At 41.3% G+C, this 15189-nt stretch overlaps 1 protein-coding gene across 4 annotated transcripts in view; it reads left to right on the forward strand.

The window, feature by feature from the left end:
* Positions 1-252: 252 nt before the first annotated feature.
* The window catches only part of ZNF462 (zinc finger protein 462), a 93434-nt gene continuing 78497 nt past the window's right edge, over positions 253-15189 (forward strand). Inside the window, exon 1 of one of the 4 annotated variants that reach the window (XM_050329968.1) lies at positions 253-946. The gene's annotated coding sequence lies outside the window, so the exon portion shown is untranslated. Of the gene's footprint in view, positions 947-2224; positions 2408-15189 lie in introns of those variants that run through there. The other 3 variants (XM_050329964.1, XM_050329966.1, XM_050329965.1) reach the window with 3 other exon arrangements.

Genomic DNA, 15189 nt, shown 5'->3' on the forward strand with positions numbered 1-15189 from the left:
CCAACCACGTGGTAGATCTGGTTTTATACTTTCCAACCTCCAGCTCCATTTATGTTCTTTACCCTGCTCAGGGAAGATTAGCCTCTAGATGGATGTGTCTGAGGGATCACCTTGGGGGCAGATCTGCATGTAGAAACCGGTTTTTGCCATGGCTGGAAGAGAGCTATGACCCAGCAGAGCGCTCCATTCGAGCGGCTCCCCCAGCATCGCAGGAGCTGCTGAGCGCTCCTGCACAGGAAGCTTTGTGAAGGCAACAGCTTGGAAGGGGAAGATCTTCAGATCTTTCCCCCTTCTTCTCCTCCTCCCTGGCCTGTGAGTGATTCAGTGTCCCAAACCTTAACTTTTTGTTACCACCTTCCTCCTCTTAATCTCCTTCATCTTCAACACCTCCTCCTCTATCACTACCATCTTCTCCTCCATCTGTCTGCCTCCTAGATCTTTCTCTCGTTTGTTTGCTTCCCCCCTCCTCTTCCACCTCCCTCCTCTTTCTTCTTGCCTTTTCCTCCTCTCTTTTCTTCTCTTTTCTTTCTCTTTTTCCTCCTCTTCCCCTACACGTTGTTGTTGTTGTTAGAAAGGATTCTTGCACCCCCTGGTGCTCTTGCGTTTTGTGTGGTAGGAGAGGAGATTGTCTTCTTTCTCTCTCTCCCTCTGGTTGCTCATTATTCAGAGAGAGACACAGAGGGTGAGAGAGAGAGAGAGAGAGACGGATATCTCAGGTCATCTGCAGCTGCAGCAAACCAGTGAAGGAGAGAGAGAGAGAGGGAGAGGGAGAGAGAGAGAGGGGGGGAAAAGCAGGGAAAGATGGCGATCCTCCATTGCTGAGACCTGGCAAGGAGCACATGAGACTCACAAAACAACTTCCACAACAATAACAAGAAGAGCTAGGCAGAGAGGAAGAGGAGAGGAGAGGAGGCAGCAGCAAGAGCAGCGGTGCCGGGACGCTCCTGTAAGTTCTTGCAATTAAAACCCATCTCTGGTTTGGCATTGGAGAGATCATCTCTCGTTTGTGTGTGTGTGTGTGTGTTTTGTTTGGTCTTTTCTGCCTGTCTTTCTTTCCACCACCTTCCTCTGAAATCCATTCATTCCATCAACGGAGGAAAGAGGAAGAAAGAAAGGAAGAAAAAAAAAAAAAGAGAAGAGAGGGGAGCGAGAGCGGGGTGTTTTGTTTGAGAGAGAAGTCTCTTGCATGGAGGAGGAGAAGAGGAGGAGGTGCTGGTGGTGGTGGTGGTGGTGGTGGGAGGAGGAGGAAGGCGGTTAATTAATTTTTTGTTGTTGCATTATGGGGGGGGTGGGGGGGGAATATGGGGAGATAAGTGAGATACCAGCCGAGCTTTCGGGGTGGGGGGTGCCCGAGAGGATATGTGTGTGTGAGAGAGGTCTGGATGGTGCTGTGCGTGTGGACTTGGATCAGAGACGGGAGACACACGGAGGAGAGAAAAGCTCCGTGCTGGCACGACCCAGGCAATCGGGTGACCTCTTTCTTCCTTCCTTCCTTTCTTTCTCGCTCTCTTTCTTTCTTGCTTTCTTTCTTTCTCTCAGTCACTCTCCCCCTCCTCCTCTTTCTCCTTGTCCCCTCTCTCTGCCCTCTTCGCCACTGGCGAGGCTGGTCCCTCACCCCGGCGGTGGTGCCCCCACCGCGGCTCTCCTGGAGCTGGGATGCGGGGGTCCCCGGCAGCGTTGGGGCTGGGGGGCTGGTGGTGCCCGCAGGAGGTTGCTTGGAGGAGGACAGCGTTCAGCTGGAGAGCAGGAGCCATTACACACGCTTGTGCTCTCCTTTGAGAGAAAGAGAGCGAGAAAGGAAGAAAGGAAGGGGAAGGAGCCCACTTCTACTTGCTCAGTTCCCCAATGTCCCTACCTTTAAACCAGGCAAGGGAGAAGGCGCTTTCTCCCCTGTCCCTTTCTCAACCACCCGGAGCAGGTTTCTCCCTGTCTTTCCCCCTCTTTCCCTTTCTTTATCTCCCTGTCCTCCATTTGCAAGCTGTCTGCTTTGGTTCCAGTCCAGGCTCCACAACACAAAGCTTCTCCTCGCTCTCTCACACATGCACACACAGAGTCCACAGGCTCTTTATGTCTTCTGGAGTAACCTTCTCCTTCCCAACCTCGTCCCCCCCCCACCCCCAGCTCCTCTCAGCATTGTGGTTTCTATTCTCCACAGAGATCCTCTTGGAGCTTCATGTAGTTGTGATCTGATAGGATTCCTCCCCCCCTTCACCTCCCTCTTTTGGGGGAGAAAAAGGAAAACTTTCATTTGTTTTTCTGGTGTTTGGAAGGAGAAAGACCTTCAAGTTTGAGTGCTTTCTACTGCTGCTTTTGTGTGTGCGTCTGTGGGGGTCTGTTTGTCTCATGAAGCTGCTTGCATGTCTAAGAGGAAGTGACTAGTTTGGCAGAGAGCTGTGATCTGAGTCAGGTAAGCCATGTCATGTTCTCTAGCTCCACCAGAAAATGGAGGAGAGAGAGAGTAGACAAAGCTGAGATGGGAAGTGCTCCTAACATTGTGGATGTCTCTCCAGGTTTTGAAGCTTTGCTGGCAGTAGCTGGCTTAATCATGATTTTTTCCCCTAAGGTTTCCTTCAGATTTTTCAATGTACAACACTGTGATGGGTCTTCTCGCTGTCTTCATGCTATCACGAAATGAGGATTGGAGGAAATTGCTCAGATTCTCCTTCTCACAGAGAAACACATCCTCAGGCTTTTTTTCTCTGATGCTTTCATGTGGAGGTCACCTTTTCAGATATTTTTCTTTGGTTAAAGACCACAGAATTTAAGAGGTTGATCAGTTGGCCACATAAATAGTGTATATAAGCATATATTTATAGATTTTTGAAAGTGTTTGGAGGTAAGTGCATGCAGCTTGAGGCTGTTCAGGTTCTTCCAGAGGATATAATGAAATGTCTTTTTTTTTCTAGGTGATGATGATGATGCCTAATTTTTGGGATTTTTAACATCTCATTTTCAAGAATATACCTTCTTTTGGATGTGTTTTAAATTTAGATGGAATATTTCTCCCCACTCACTAGGTTGCATTAAAATGATACTGGCAAGCTTTTAGGAGGCTCCTCAGAGCATCATAACATTCATAATTTCTCTTGGAAAAAACAAAACAGTTTTCATAGCTGCCTTTTTGATGTCATAAAATATTTTTTTTCTGAAAACTCAGAGCAACATTTTTAGTATGATTTTAATGTTATTATGGAAACCTGAGATCTTTAAATTAAGATAGCAGTTGAACAGGAGTTCGTGTGCTTTTTTTTTTTAACACAGCTTTTCATCTGAAATAGTTTTGAGTAGACCCAAAGCAGGCCTTGCTCTTTCCCCACCTATTTAAATTTACACATCAGTTGCATGGTAGATGCAGTTCCTCAAAAAGTTCAAAGTACATGGTGAAATGCATGAGGGAGACTGAAATGCAGTTTCATTTACTGACTCAACAATGCTGTTGAGCTTGAAGGCACAGCTTCATGGAAAAGTATCAGTTATGTTCATTCATACGTGGGTTACTCTGAAGAATTTAAGAACAATTGTGTTACATATGGAAGATATAAGTGTCAGGATAGGGGACTAGTGAATCTGAATCAGAACACGCTCCCATATGTGCAAAAAAATAAAAAGATCTGAGGATTGCAGTGACTTATGATGAAGTTGAGATCAAACTGAAAAGGTTAAAATCAATGTCCTTGTTTTATTTTTGCTATGGAAGAAATGTAATCTAATATACCTTGGAAGGATATTGCTTTATCAATTGTGCATTTCTTGAGTTCTGGTTGCTGATAACGTCACCCAAATTACTGAGATACTGTGGTTGTTTCCATCTTTTAGAAGAGGGCCGTGGAACATACCATTTCAGGTATGTTTAATCTTACATTCTGACAAAAGGAGAAGTTAACTCTTTTGGTTTTAGGGTTGGTGTTTTTTTTGTTTTGTTTTCTTTGTTTTTTTCTTGTTGTGGTGGTGGTGTTTTGGTTTTTTTCCCCCCCCGAGGTCATATTCTTTGATGCATTTTTCAGTCTTTGCACAGGTCTCAATCAGCAGCCATTGAAGAAACTGAAAAACTGCCCACTGACCTTTGCTTATTTGGGTCAGATCCTAGATATCCCTTCCTTATATAAGAAGACTACGCTGACTACTCATAGTTCAGAACTGAATCTCCTCTCACTTCTTGAGAGGTCAGCTGGTGCTTGCACCACAATGTACCCTAGAGATACATTGCCCTTGAACATGGCATGTGCATTCCAAGAAGGGTTTGAGATTTAGGATCAGGATCTTTATGCTCTTACCCCACTCTGTGGTGACAGACAACCCTAGAAAACCAAACAACATTGCAATAGTTTGAATTGGAGTGAGAATGGTGTTATTCACTATGACACTGAAATCATGAAACATTGAAAACATGAAACATGTTCTTGTTAATGATGTTTCTTGCTGTTGTTCTGCCCAGAGAGATTGAGGTTCACCTTGCTGTTAAAATACTAGCTAAAGAACTTATTTTATTTTCAAAAAAGCCCACAGAACAACACAAAACAAATTTAAGACCCCCCCCCCCAAAAAAAACTAGCCAAACAAAAAAACCTGCCAAAATCATTGGATTTTAAAGAAGTTTTGGAAACATAATCTTAATTCTTGAGATGGTGGTGACATGAATGTTTCGCTTAATCAAGCATAAATTTTTTCATTTGGACAATGGTTTTCAATTGACTGTGGACACACGTTTTCTTGGTTCAAGCTCTAGCAGAAAGAATAAGCATTCATAGCTTATGCTTCAGTATATAAATTTGCTTTTCTTAATCACTTTTCTCAAACCCATTAGACATAAGCTATGAACCACTGTTTTAAAAATGTTTAAACAATGTTTGATTTCCTTATTTGTTTTTACTACCTTTATAATGGATTATGTTGATGAGATGTTTAAAATTACATGTTTAGAATTGCCTTTCATGATTTCAAAAAAATATTTTGTTGCAAGAGGAAAACTAAAAATATGTTGGGTATGTTTAGACTGTGAAGCATAAGCATGAGTACGTAATGGGATGCTACAATTGGAAAGCAGAACAATTGGAAGTGGAAAAAAAAGATAATTTCCATTCAGTAAAGTTTATAACAAATTCATTAGTGTTGTGAACTTTGACTTAAAAGAGGATTGACTTTTATGAAGACTGATAAAAAGATGATTAAAAACAAAGTTGATAACTAGATGAGTATTGTTCAACATAGATGTCTGGACATCTGGCAGATGTTACTCTGGGCTCCAAGGAATGGACAAGTTTAATTTTAGCCTTAAAAAGGAAATGGGAAGAACTTAAGTCTTATAATAGTACAACTTAACAGTTTGAGGAAGGTTACTTCAGAAAAGCCTAGATATGTTTCTTGAAATCTGGAACTCCCATGAACAAGTGTACATTAATTTTTCCTGTTGAGTTTTCCTGTTATTCCAAATATGTAGAGTTACAATATAAGTAGAGATTGCTGTAACACTTTGTATGGATGATTTCTGTAACTGAGGAGAACAACTCTGCTTTGTAGTAAGAAACTTTGTAAAAAGGACTTAGAAGTCCTTTCTTAAAAGAAACTGGTGAATAGCTGTTTATTACCTAACACTGTCCCATTATGAAGCTTCACCAAGCAAACTTAGGGACAAACCCAAAAGTCCTCAGTGAAATACTGAAGAGGGTAGTTTGGAGAAACACGCTGACAGAGGAAGGAGATCCTCTTTTCACAAATCAGGAAAGGTCTACAAAGGCCAAGATGTCTGTGTAACTTTATGCATTTTGTTTCCTTATATTTCGTTGTACTTCCAATCCATTGTAGAAGAAAAATAATGCAAATGATCTCCAAACAGATATTTCTCTATTTTGAAATAAAAGAATATATGTTTTGTGAACTTGTTCTGGATGAAGGTGGTCTGCTGCTAGTGCCAGAACTGTGATTTGCTTAACTTGCATTATACTTGATCAGGATGTGTTCAAGTATGAACTTCTAATTGCTGGCTTCTGCAAAAATGTTGAACTTTATCAGCCTAAATGCTTGCTTGCTTTTCAAACAGTTTTTTCATTTTAGAGCACTAAATAGTCAAGCAATCTATGGGCCCATGGGAGGTGAGCAGGGTCTGCAAGTGTTAATTGAGGAGAGAATGAGAAATGCCATCTTGCTCTTCAGAGGGTGAGAATAATTTTGAGGGGAATAAAAAAAATGAGTGTGATGAGTGTGATGAGACTGAAGGTTGCTTAAACATCTGCTAACTTCTCAGAGAGAAAAACTCAAATTGTTTGATCAAGAGGTGCTGGAGAAGGTGGTGTGATGCAAGTCCTCAGCTGCTGGCAGAGACACAGTTAACATTGTAAACGGTTGAACTTCAGCGTGGCACTTCTCCAAATGAGTTGACTGTTGAAAATAAAATGTTCCAGAAGAACAGGGAGAACAGGAAAGAAGTTAAAATAGCATGGTTTGTATGCCAGTGCTGAAAGAAGAAAAGGGGGGAGGAAGGGAGATAGATCAACTTATGATAATTATCTTGTTGGTTGTAGCAAAAAAAGGCTTTAGTAGAAGTTTCCAAAGGAGGGGACTGGATTTAATAGAATGTAGTCTTCATTTGAATCCTGAGTTTTGGAAGAGTTTTTCTGTTTTCAGCTTTTGTTTGGGAAGTTGGACACACAGGTAAATAGAAAATCATGTGAAACTTTTGGATTTTGTTCCATTTTGTTCTTTCAACTTTAAAACAATTCCAAAGATGTAAAGTCTTCCCCTCGTCTTTTGAGCTTTATGAAGCTGTGCCAGAAGTTGCAGTACAAATACAACTCTGAAGAGGTTTGAAGGAGAGGGTTTGAGTTGAGGAAAGGGGAGTCTTTGTATCTGGAGTCTTAAACACAGTCTTATCTACAGTATAAATTTTTTTCTGTGTTCTTTCCAGCTCTTTGGGAGTTGAAGATCTTGATACAGTTGCTTTGTTCAGCCTGAGGTAGCAGGTGTTACTGCAGTAACTAAAAATATCCTTGCCTAATCACTACTTGAAGGAACTCTTTTTCAGAAGTGTTTGGAAAAGAGCCTTCCCTCATCATTGATTGTGACTGTTTTGTAGTAATTTTTGAGACACACTGATTATCAGAACATCAGTCTCACACCTAGCACCAGTGTTATACTTTTTATTTTCCCTCCATCTAAAAGTCTCATTGGTTTTGGCTTGTGTTTGTGGTATAATTCTGGACCTCCACAGCTGCTCTCTAGGGGGAATACAATGGGTTTGGGCTTGGGCTAAAAGCAGCTTTTTTGGTTAGAACATGCTAAGATCTATCAAGAGAAGCACTTAGTTTAGTTTAGTTGGTAATTTAAGGAAGATAGAAGTGAGAGATCTCAGGATGCTCAGGAATTGTTCTTGAATGGAGTAAAATACAGTCTCTTTAAGAATACTTGTTTAATAATGTCAGCATAAAGAGCTGAAGGCACAGCATCAATGTCATGAGTGATTAGGAAGGACTTAGAGCTTATCAGGGTAGCAATCATTGCAAGGCCAGTGTGTTGACAACAAATAATTCTGAGAAAACATTTGATTCACTGGGCTACTTCTGTTAGTTTTGAACTAGCTAAATAAAGATTTCAGTTGCTGAAGTGTGTCACTTCTTACTTCGTGGTGGAAAATAAGACCATCTAATTGGGATTATGTGAGAAGAAGCTAAGTGCTTGTATTATGTGACTGTGTTTTTCCTTCTTTCAATTCCAGGAATATGCAATTAATAACTTGCTAGTCATTTAGATAATGGGTGCTCTGGATGGTGTATTTGCAGCACTTGTTACAGATGCAGGCTCTATGCTGACCTGAAGATTAGAAGTGGGATGTTCAGCAGTGGCATTACTGTTGCTATTAAAAAGGACTGGAAAGGGGCCTGAGAACCGCAGCTGCTGTCGTGGTGGAGGAAGTTGGGCCTTCAAAGGATACAAGGATTAGAGTGTCAGGAAAAGTAAATGGTAGCATCAGCACAAGTAGAAAATAGGCAGAGCTATTCAGCAAGCAGAAAAGTAGGCTAAGGCATGCCATAATTATGTGTAGTGGAAACTTGCCGCTAATAAAGCAGTGGTGTGGGGCAGAGAGGCAGGAGAATGATTTTTCAAGACAAAACAAAGCAGACATTGCAGAGAATGAGATGGGAAGACTGAGGGAGGATTCACTGTGCTCGTGATAATGTGAAAGAGAAGACTTTGTTTTGAAAAATGCTAAAAATGGAATCTTCTGATGTACATGTGGTCACTGTTTCCGTGGCCTGGTAGGACAATGGAGGCTTCTTTGTGTTGCCGAATGAGCAAACTCTTCCTTTCTGCCTGCAGCTCCTAAGGTCCAAATAGTAGTGCTTCAGGGTGGTATCAGTGGCTGTGGAGAGAAGGCATCACAGGATATTCCTTTTGGGAAGAAGATGGGTCATCCTGGGTTGGAACTGTTGTCATGCAAATGGTTCAAAACACAATAGCTACTTATCACAGGAGCCAGGCAAAAACATTCCTCCCACCCACTGTCCCTGGACCTCTCACTGCTGGCAAAGAAAAGGGCAGAATGGGGGAATGTGGCACATTGAACCTGTGCTCCAGCAGCACATATTTTTTTGAGTTTTTTCCATATTTATAAAAATAAACAGCATAGCTAAGGGAAGACCACATGTGCTGGAAGATTCTCGTCCAGCATGATTGTGACATGGAGAGTGGTTCATTTACTTTCTATTTACTTTGACTTGCTGGAGAATTTAATTTAGTGTGCAGCTGGGAAAGGGATCATTAATAAAGGCCTTGCTGTGGCCCAAATGCTAGAATTCAAAGCTGGCTGATGATGCTGAAAAGTGGTTTTTTTCCTTTGTCTCTCTCTTGTTGATATTAAATTGACAGTTCAAATAGATCCTAAGTCAGAAATTCTAGAGGGATTGGAGAAGGTGGCTTATGTCAGTGGTGATTGTTTAACAAACTTCTTCCTTTTTTTTTTTTTTTTTTTCTTTTTTCCCCCCGAATTTTTATTAAACAGTGAACACTGCAGTCTGGGCTCAACTTGAAACAGCTTGTAGGAGTGGTGGTCTTGAGGTGGATGTGTGAGTCAAGGATGAGTGCTCATCGCTAGCTGAGCAAACTGTTTCTGGAGAACACTTAGAGAGACCCATGGATATTTATTCATTTTAAGATTTCATGTATTTTTTTAAAAATTTTTATTTTAAGGTTTTATTTTTTAGACTTGGATTCTTCAGTTCTAGTCAGACTCATCTAGATTTGTGGGCATGTGGCTCTTTGTAATGGGTTTTGGGCCTCTCTGACCAAACACAGAGAGGACTAAAGAACTGGTGTCCAGCCCTTGAAATCTTTCTCTTAATTTTTTTTAATTCCTTCAACGATCTATCCCTCTACCCAGTAAATAGGCATAATTAGCATTTAACAGGGCTTTTTGTGAGTGGTTCTGGTGTGTGAGGCTGGAGCAGACCGCTCTGCTCTTTGAGAGATGGGACCTAGTTACCTGTCACTTTGTGTCTATGTTGCTGCTATAATTCCGACTGGTCATGCCTTCTGAAGTGTGGTGTTGCTTGTGGTGAGTATGGAAGAAGAGACTAATACATATATACCGTATCTACTTAGTTGGTGATGCAGCAAAGTTTGAAAGGCACTGGCCAATGACCAATGTTTTCTTCTGTGTTGTGAGACTAATGGCACTTTGAAAAAAAAAATTAATGTTAGTACAAACAATTTTGGAATGATTTCTCTCCATATTTGATTGGAAGCTCTGGTTTTGCATTTCTGTTTTTCCCTCCCCTGTCTACAACTGCGTGGTTGTGGCTGCAGGGCATGGGACCTCCAGCACTTGTGGGCTCTGAATCCTTGCTTCTATCATGCTTAGCTAAATAACTTGCCAAGTGTAAAAATGTTAACAAATGGCTGATGGAAAATTGAGAGCATCCAGACAGCTCTCAGCCTGGTTAATTAGCTCCTTGACTGCTGAATTGTTCCTGCCCTGTCATACGGCTGTAGTTTGCAGTCTTGCAAGAAAGGGTTTGGGTTCCTGGCAAGGGGTGCATCCCAAAAACTGAATTAATGTAAGTTGAATTAAGTCAGTGTGGACGGGTTCCTTTTGGTCTAAATGACCTTTTATCTTCGTTGGGGGAGGGCAGTGGGGAGAAAGCATATCAGCTTTCAGCTATGTCAGGTCATGTAGAGGCCAAGTTCTCTTGTCCGTGATCAAGCAGATGGTGTAAAACAGCCCAGTGTGCAACAATACCAGGACCTGGGGAGAGGAGGACTCTTCTGTTGGAGTATGTGACTGAAGGCTGTGTTGTGCATCAACATATATGGTGGATTTCAGCTCATGACTTGCAGGATGAGTGTATTTAACCCTTCAGTGGTGCTGGCTCCTGCTGTGTTTCCACCCTGGTGGGTTGAGGAGAAGCTGTTGTTGCTCAAGAGCACACAGGTTTCTCCTCCCAGAATATCCATACATGTGTGAGACCTGGAATCCCTGGCTTGAAGGACAAAACCGTAGTAGTCACTGGAGCTGTTGAAAGCGTGTGTCAATATATTTGGGTCTTCCAGATGCATGAATAAATGAGTAAACTTGAATTATTTTCAAATTATCAGATTGCAGAGGTGATAATATACTACATTGAATTTTCCATTCCACACCCTCTACAAACGTGTTGCTCTCCTTCCCCTGTGGAGCAGGAGGAGAAGGCAAGATTTTCAGTGTGTTGTTCTCCCAAGAAACCACACGAAAACTGCTCAGGTTGTACTCAGAAAAGGTCTTTCAGACAACAAGCCTTGAGTCAGAAGTTGCTTGGCATGATGACAGGCAGGTTGACCAAAGGTTGCACATGCTGTGCTCTTGCAAAATGAACATGAAATGGTCCTTGCCCTCCATGGTTCTTCAGTGCTTCTACAGCTTCACCCATGTTACTTCGGTGGTGTCCAGGAATATTATTTGCTGGCTGGTATTCTGGTGTTATCTCTGAAGATATTTATTTTAAGAATTCATGTCTACATAGGTTTGTTAATACTGTACTGTAATATCAGATGGGCTGCTGAGACCTCAGGGGGGTGAGGAATCTATTTTTAGTGTGTTTGAAGGGTAGATGATGTTTCAGGTTGTGGAATGACTTTCTAGGGGGCCTGTCACCATATACCGAAGTTTTGTATGTCATGGCAGTGGAGGCAGTCATATGATGATGAGCTAGTAACTTAAATGGGACATAAAAAAAAAAAAAATCCTGCTCTTTGGGGAAATTTTAAAGATAGATGGAGCTAAAATGCCACACAGTCTGTTCTCATCCTTGTTTCCTTGATTTGCTGAAGACATCTAATCCTCTTTACAGGTGAATTAAGCAGTCTGCTTATGAGCTGAAGGCAGTACCTGCTGATCTGTTGACATGCAGATTGGACAGTTATTCATGTCTCAGTAAGACTTTTAGTAATGGATGGCCAAAAGAGCGGTTTAGTTGCCCAGGTGGTGTGAAGAAGATAGTTTGTGATCTCCTTCCACAACAGAAGTTAATAACGTGTAGGAAGCTGGACAAAAGTGGTGCTGTTCTATTTAAACATATATGATACCCCAGCCTGTAGAGATTTGGAGGTTTAGATTGAGAAGACAGCCTGAGACAGATGCATGTGTGCAGCAATCTGAACAGTGATTTGGAAGCACTGCACTGTAGTGGTAGCCATGAAGAACAGATTTTAATGATTTATTATAGTCAGATTTTATGTGGATTGGCTTCCTATTTTCTTTGGAAGACAGTAAAACTACAACTTTCATAGGATTCTTCTTACACTCATGGGATTTTGTTTTGTGTGCAGACATGTAGCTTTATTTATTTATTTTATAACTCCTCACTGCCACTGCTGGGAACGTTAACAAAGGTTTTTAAATAGGTCAGACTTCACCACCATTGCTTTTTCTTGTTGCTGTAGTAGATATTAGTAGATATATTATTTGTAGATATATTATTTGGTAGATAATAGATGAGGGGGTTAAAGCCCTTATACTGTAAAAGCTCACTCATGTTAATAGTCACTGTGATTTTTGAGTTTCACTGCAGCTACTTGTGTGAGTAAACATTTAAAGACCAAATCCTTGGCTGCATGGACTAAATCTTATGGAGCTTTTAGGGAGGCGTTTGGAAATTACCTCTTGAGTAGAAGATGCCCTTAACTTTCAACAGCTACCACCTACATACGTAAGATGCTCATTTGTGGTTGCATGTGAGGGCATGGTTGTAGCAGATTTGCAAGATTCAACGGAAGTGTGTGCATTAGATAATTCTTTCCCTTTCATTCATGTGCTCCTTTTCTTTCATTCTTACTGTTTGTATTTTGATGGGGGGAGCATGTATGTTATAAACACTCAGCCTTGACTTCAGTCAACACTGGCGTGTCCCTGAAATATGATTTCATATGACTTTGTTTTGGATGTTCATGTGAGAACATTCATGTTGCTATGTTGCCTGTACGTGATGTTCTGGAGCCCCACCACTAACTGATGGTTTTGGAAGGCTTTTTTTTTTAATTAAAGGATTGATTTGAATAGCTACAAATATGGTAATTGCCTGTTCAAGGCAGAAGTGCTTTGGATCAGGGAAAATGCACCCTTTACAATGACAGGAGTGTGTACCTTTGAGTATGTGTACATAACAGAAGTGCTATCCATGTGGTTCATACCACTGTGGTAGTTCATCTGGCAGATCATTTAAATATTTACTCCAAAAGATCTTGTTCTCTGTTGGTGTGAAGCAGCATTTCTAGTTATTTTTAGGTCATTTTCATCTTAGCAACCCTGCTGGAGATAAACCAGATTCAATTGTTCTAAACTGTCCCTGCATTTTGGTAGGAATTAATAAAATAAAGTTTAATGGTTTGGTCCCAAGGGGAGAACAGACCATCTGGTTAACAGAAGGTTGGGCCAAGTGATACAGCACTGAGAATGCCATAAACCAACCCAGAATATCTAGTAGTGTGTCCAGTTGCTTCATGTATTAAGCATTGAAACAGTGGTCTCAGATCTGCAGAGCCAGCAGTTCTGTTACCACTGCTGTGACGCAGGAGATAATTCTGTTGGGCAAGCATCAGCATGGGGGTGGATCTACAGCACAGGATGTGTAATGTCAACATGAAGCATGGGAGCTGGCAGTAAGAGGGAAAGCAGCCATTTCATGCCAGTGCAGGAAGCCCAAATAGATTTTTTTCCCCTCTGCATCTTGTCCTTTTATGCAGCTTTCATACTTGGTATTAAACAATTACCTTCTGCTTTGTCATCTGAAAACTTCAGCCCAGCAGGGTTTCATTTCTTTCTCTTTCTCTTTCTGAACATGTTTGTGTGTGTGTGTGTGTGTGTGTGTGTATGTTTGGGGTTTTGTGCGTGTGGTTGTTTTTTTTAAAAAAAACCAAAACAAAACAAATGAAGAGCCCTCCAAAAGCATGTCTGATGGATTATAAAAGGGGCTGGGTGGAGGCTGAAGTAGCAGATCTAGAGAAAGAGCCCAATTGTGTGCAAGTCCTGATCTTCAAATGAGTTTCACTGTGGATCCTTTTGGCTGAAGTGCAGAGACAGTTTGTTCAAAAGCTGTAACCATTTGAGAACGTTGTACTGCAGCTGCGAAATGCAGAAGGTATGAAATGCTGCAAGTGGTATTGTGTAGGCTTTGGAACTCTGTAATTACTAAGAAACTGTAGAAGGCTATTGTAACTGTTTCTGCTTTTATTTTAGCAGAAATGCACTATTAGAATGCCTTTGTCTTATTTGGCTAAAGCTACTGTCAAATTACCGTGACACCATTTTTTTAAAGAGCCAAATATTGTTACATATCTGTCTAAGTCTGCAGAAATAAAAATATTTCTAAATAAGCTTGCTAAGCATTTTGTGGACTTAGAAATGTAGTGATACGTCTTCTGTCAGCTCGTTCACACACTGGTCAACTGGTTTGGTTCCCCCCCCCCCCATAACATCTGGAGATACCTTCCTTTATGTGCAGCTTGGGAAGTTCTGGAAAGCTGAGAGCTTGTTTCCTGATGGGCACAGCAGAGCTGAACTCCATGATCAGAGCTCTCACAGTTTCCACTGCCTGTTCAGAAGGATCTTCAAAGAATGTGTTACAGATCCCCTTGAAGGAATCCTTGTCATAGATGCTGTTCTGTGGTAGCCCTGCAAAAGTATGACTTTCTTCCTATGTTCCAAAGAACTCGAGTGGGAGTGTGGGAGTAGTCAACCCACAGGTATGTTTTCCAAGTTGCAATTTGGTGATGGGAGGGGGAGGATGCATATAAAACATTGCTTGTGTGTGAAGACTGTTTGTTCTGTTCTGCAGTAGCTTCATCCTTACACAGTCCTCCTAGCTCCATTGGCCCCATTCAGGTTTTTTGGTTGAAGCCATGGGAGTCTAGCACTTCTGCACAGGACACTTGCAAAGAAATGGCACTGAGGAATTATATGCAACTTGAACAAATTCTCTCAGGACAGGAGTTTTTCTTGGTTCCATAGATAACTCCATGTTGTGGTAGCTGTTTCAGCATCAGAGTTATTAAGGATGCAGAAGAATCAAGATTTTTTCATAGAGGATGGTCACTCTGTCCTGTCTATTCATGTAATTTTCATTGCAGATTATATTTTGTAGTGTCTTGCAATTTTGTGCTTTTTCTAGTGGTGTTGAACAGTTTTTAGAACATACTGGAGAATGTTCATCAGAAGGGCTTCTTCATACTCGAATATTGCCACTAGATATTGTCTGCACATTTTCTCATAGACCATCATTGCACTGCAAAGAAAATACATTGTCTGTGACTTTTTCATACTGAAAAAGGTGCTACTTGCTGAAGATAGTTTATTATAAATAACTACTAAGATGATAATCTCACCACAGCATGCTTGGCAGTCTTCCACTGAGTTAGCCTGTTTCAGCAAGGAGCTGTCGCTTAAGATACAAAGCAATCTGCAGGGACATATGATCACACACACTGACTGTTTTCTCTGTCATCATGGATGCCTCATCATTTGCTGTGCTTGTAATTAGGAACTGGTAAACCAGGAGGACCTAGCACCAGAAAGATGGACCTGAGTCCCTATCTCCCAGACATTTGGTTACTCAGAAGTTCTCAGTTATGGAGGCACTTGTAGAAGAATGTCTGTTGGACATGGTTGTAGGGTTTGGGTTTTTTGCCTTTTATTTTTGTCACAAGGATAGATGTTAACTACTGGGAAGA

The sequence above is a fragment of the Myiozetetes cayanensis genome, unplaced genomic scaffold (genome assembly GCF_022539395.1).
Source record: "Myiozetetes cayanensis isolate MyiCay16 unplaced genomic scaffold, myiCay2020 scf4, whole genome shotgun sequence".
Taxonomy (NCBI): Eukaryota; Metazoa; Chordata; class Aves; order Passeriformes; family Tyrannidae; genus Myiozetetes; species Myiozetetes cayanensis.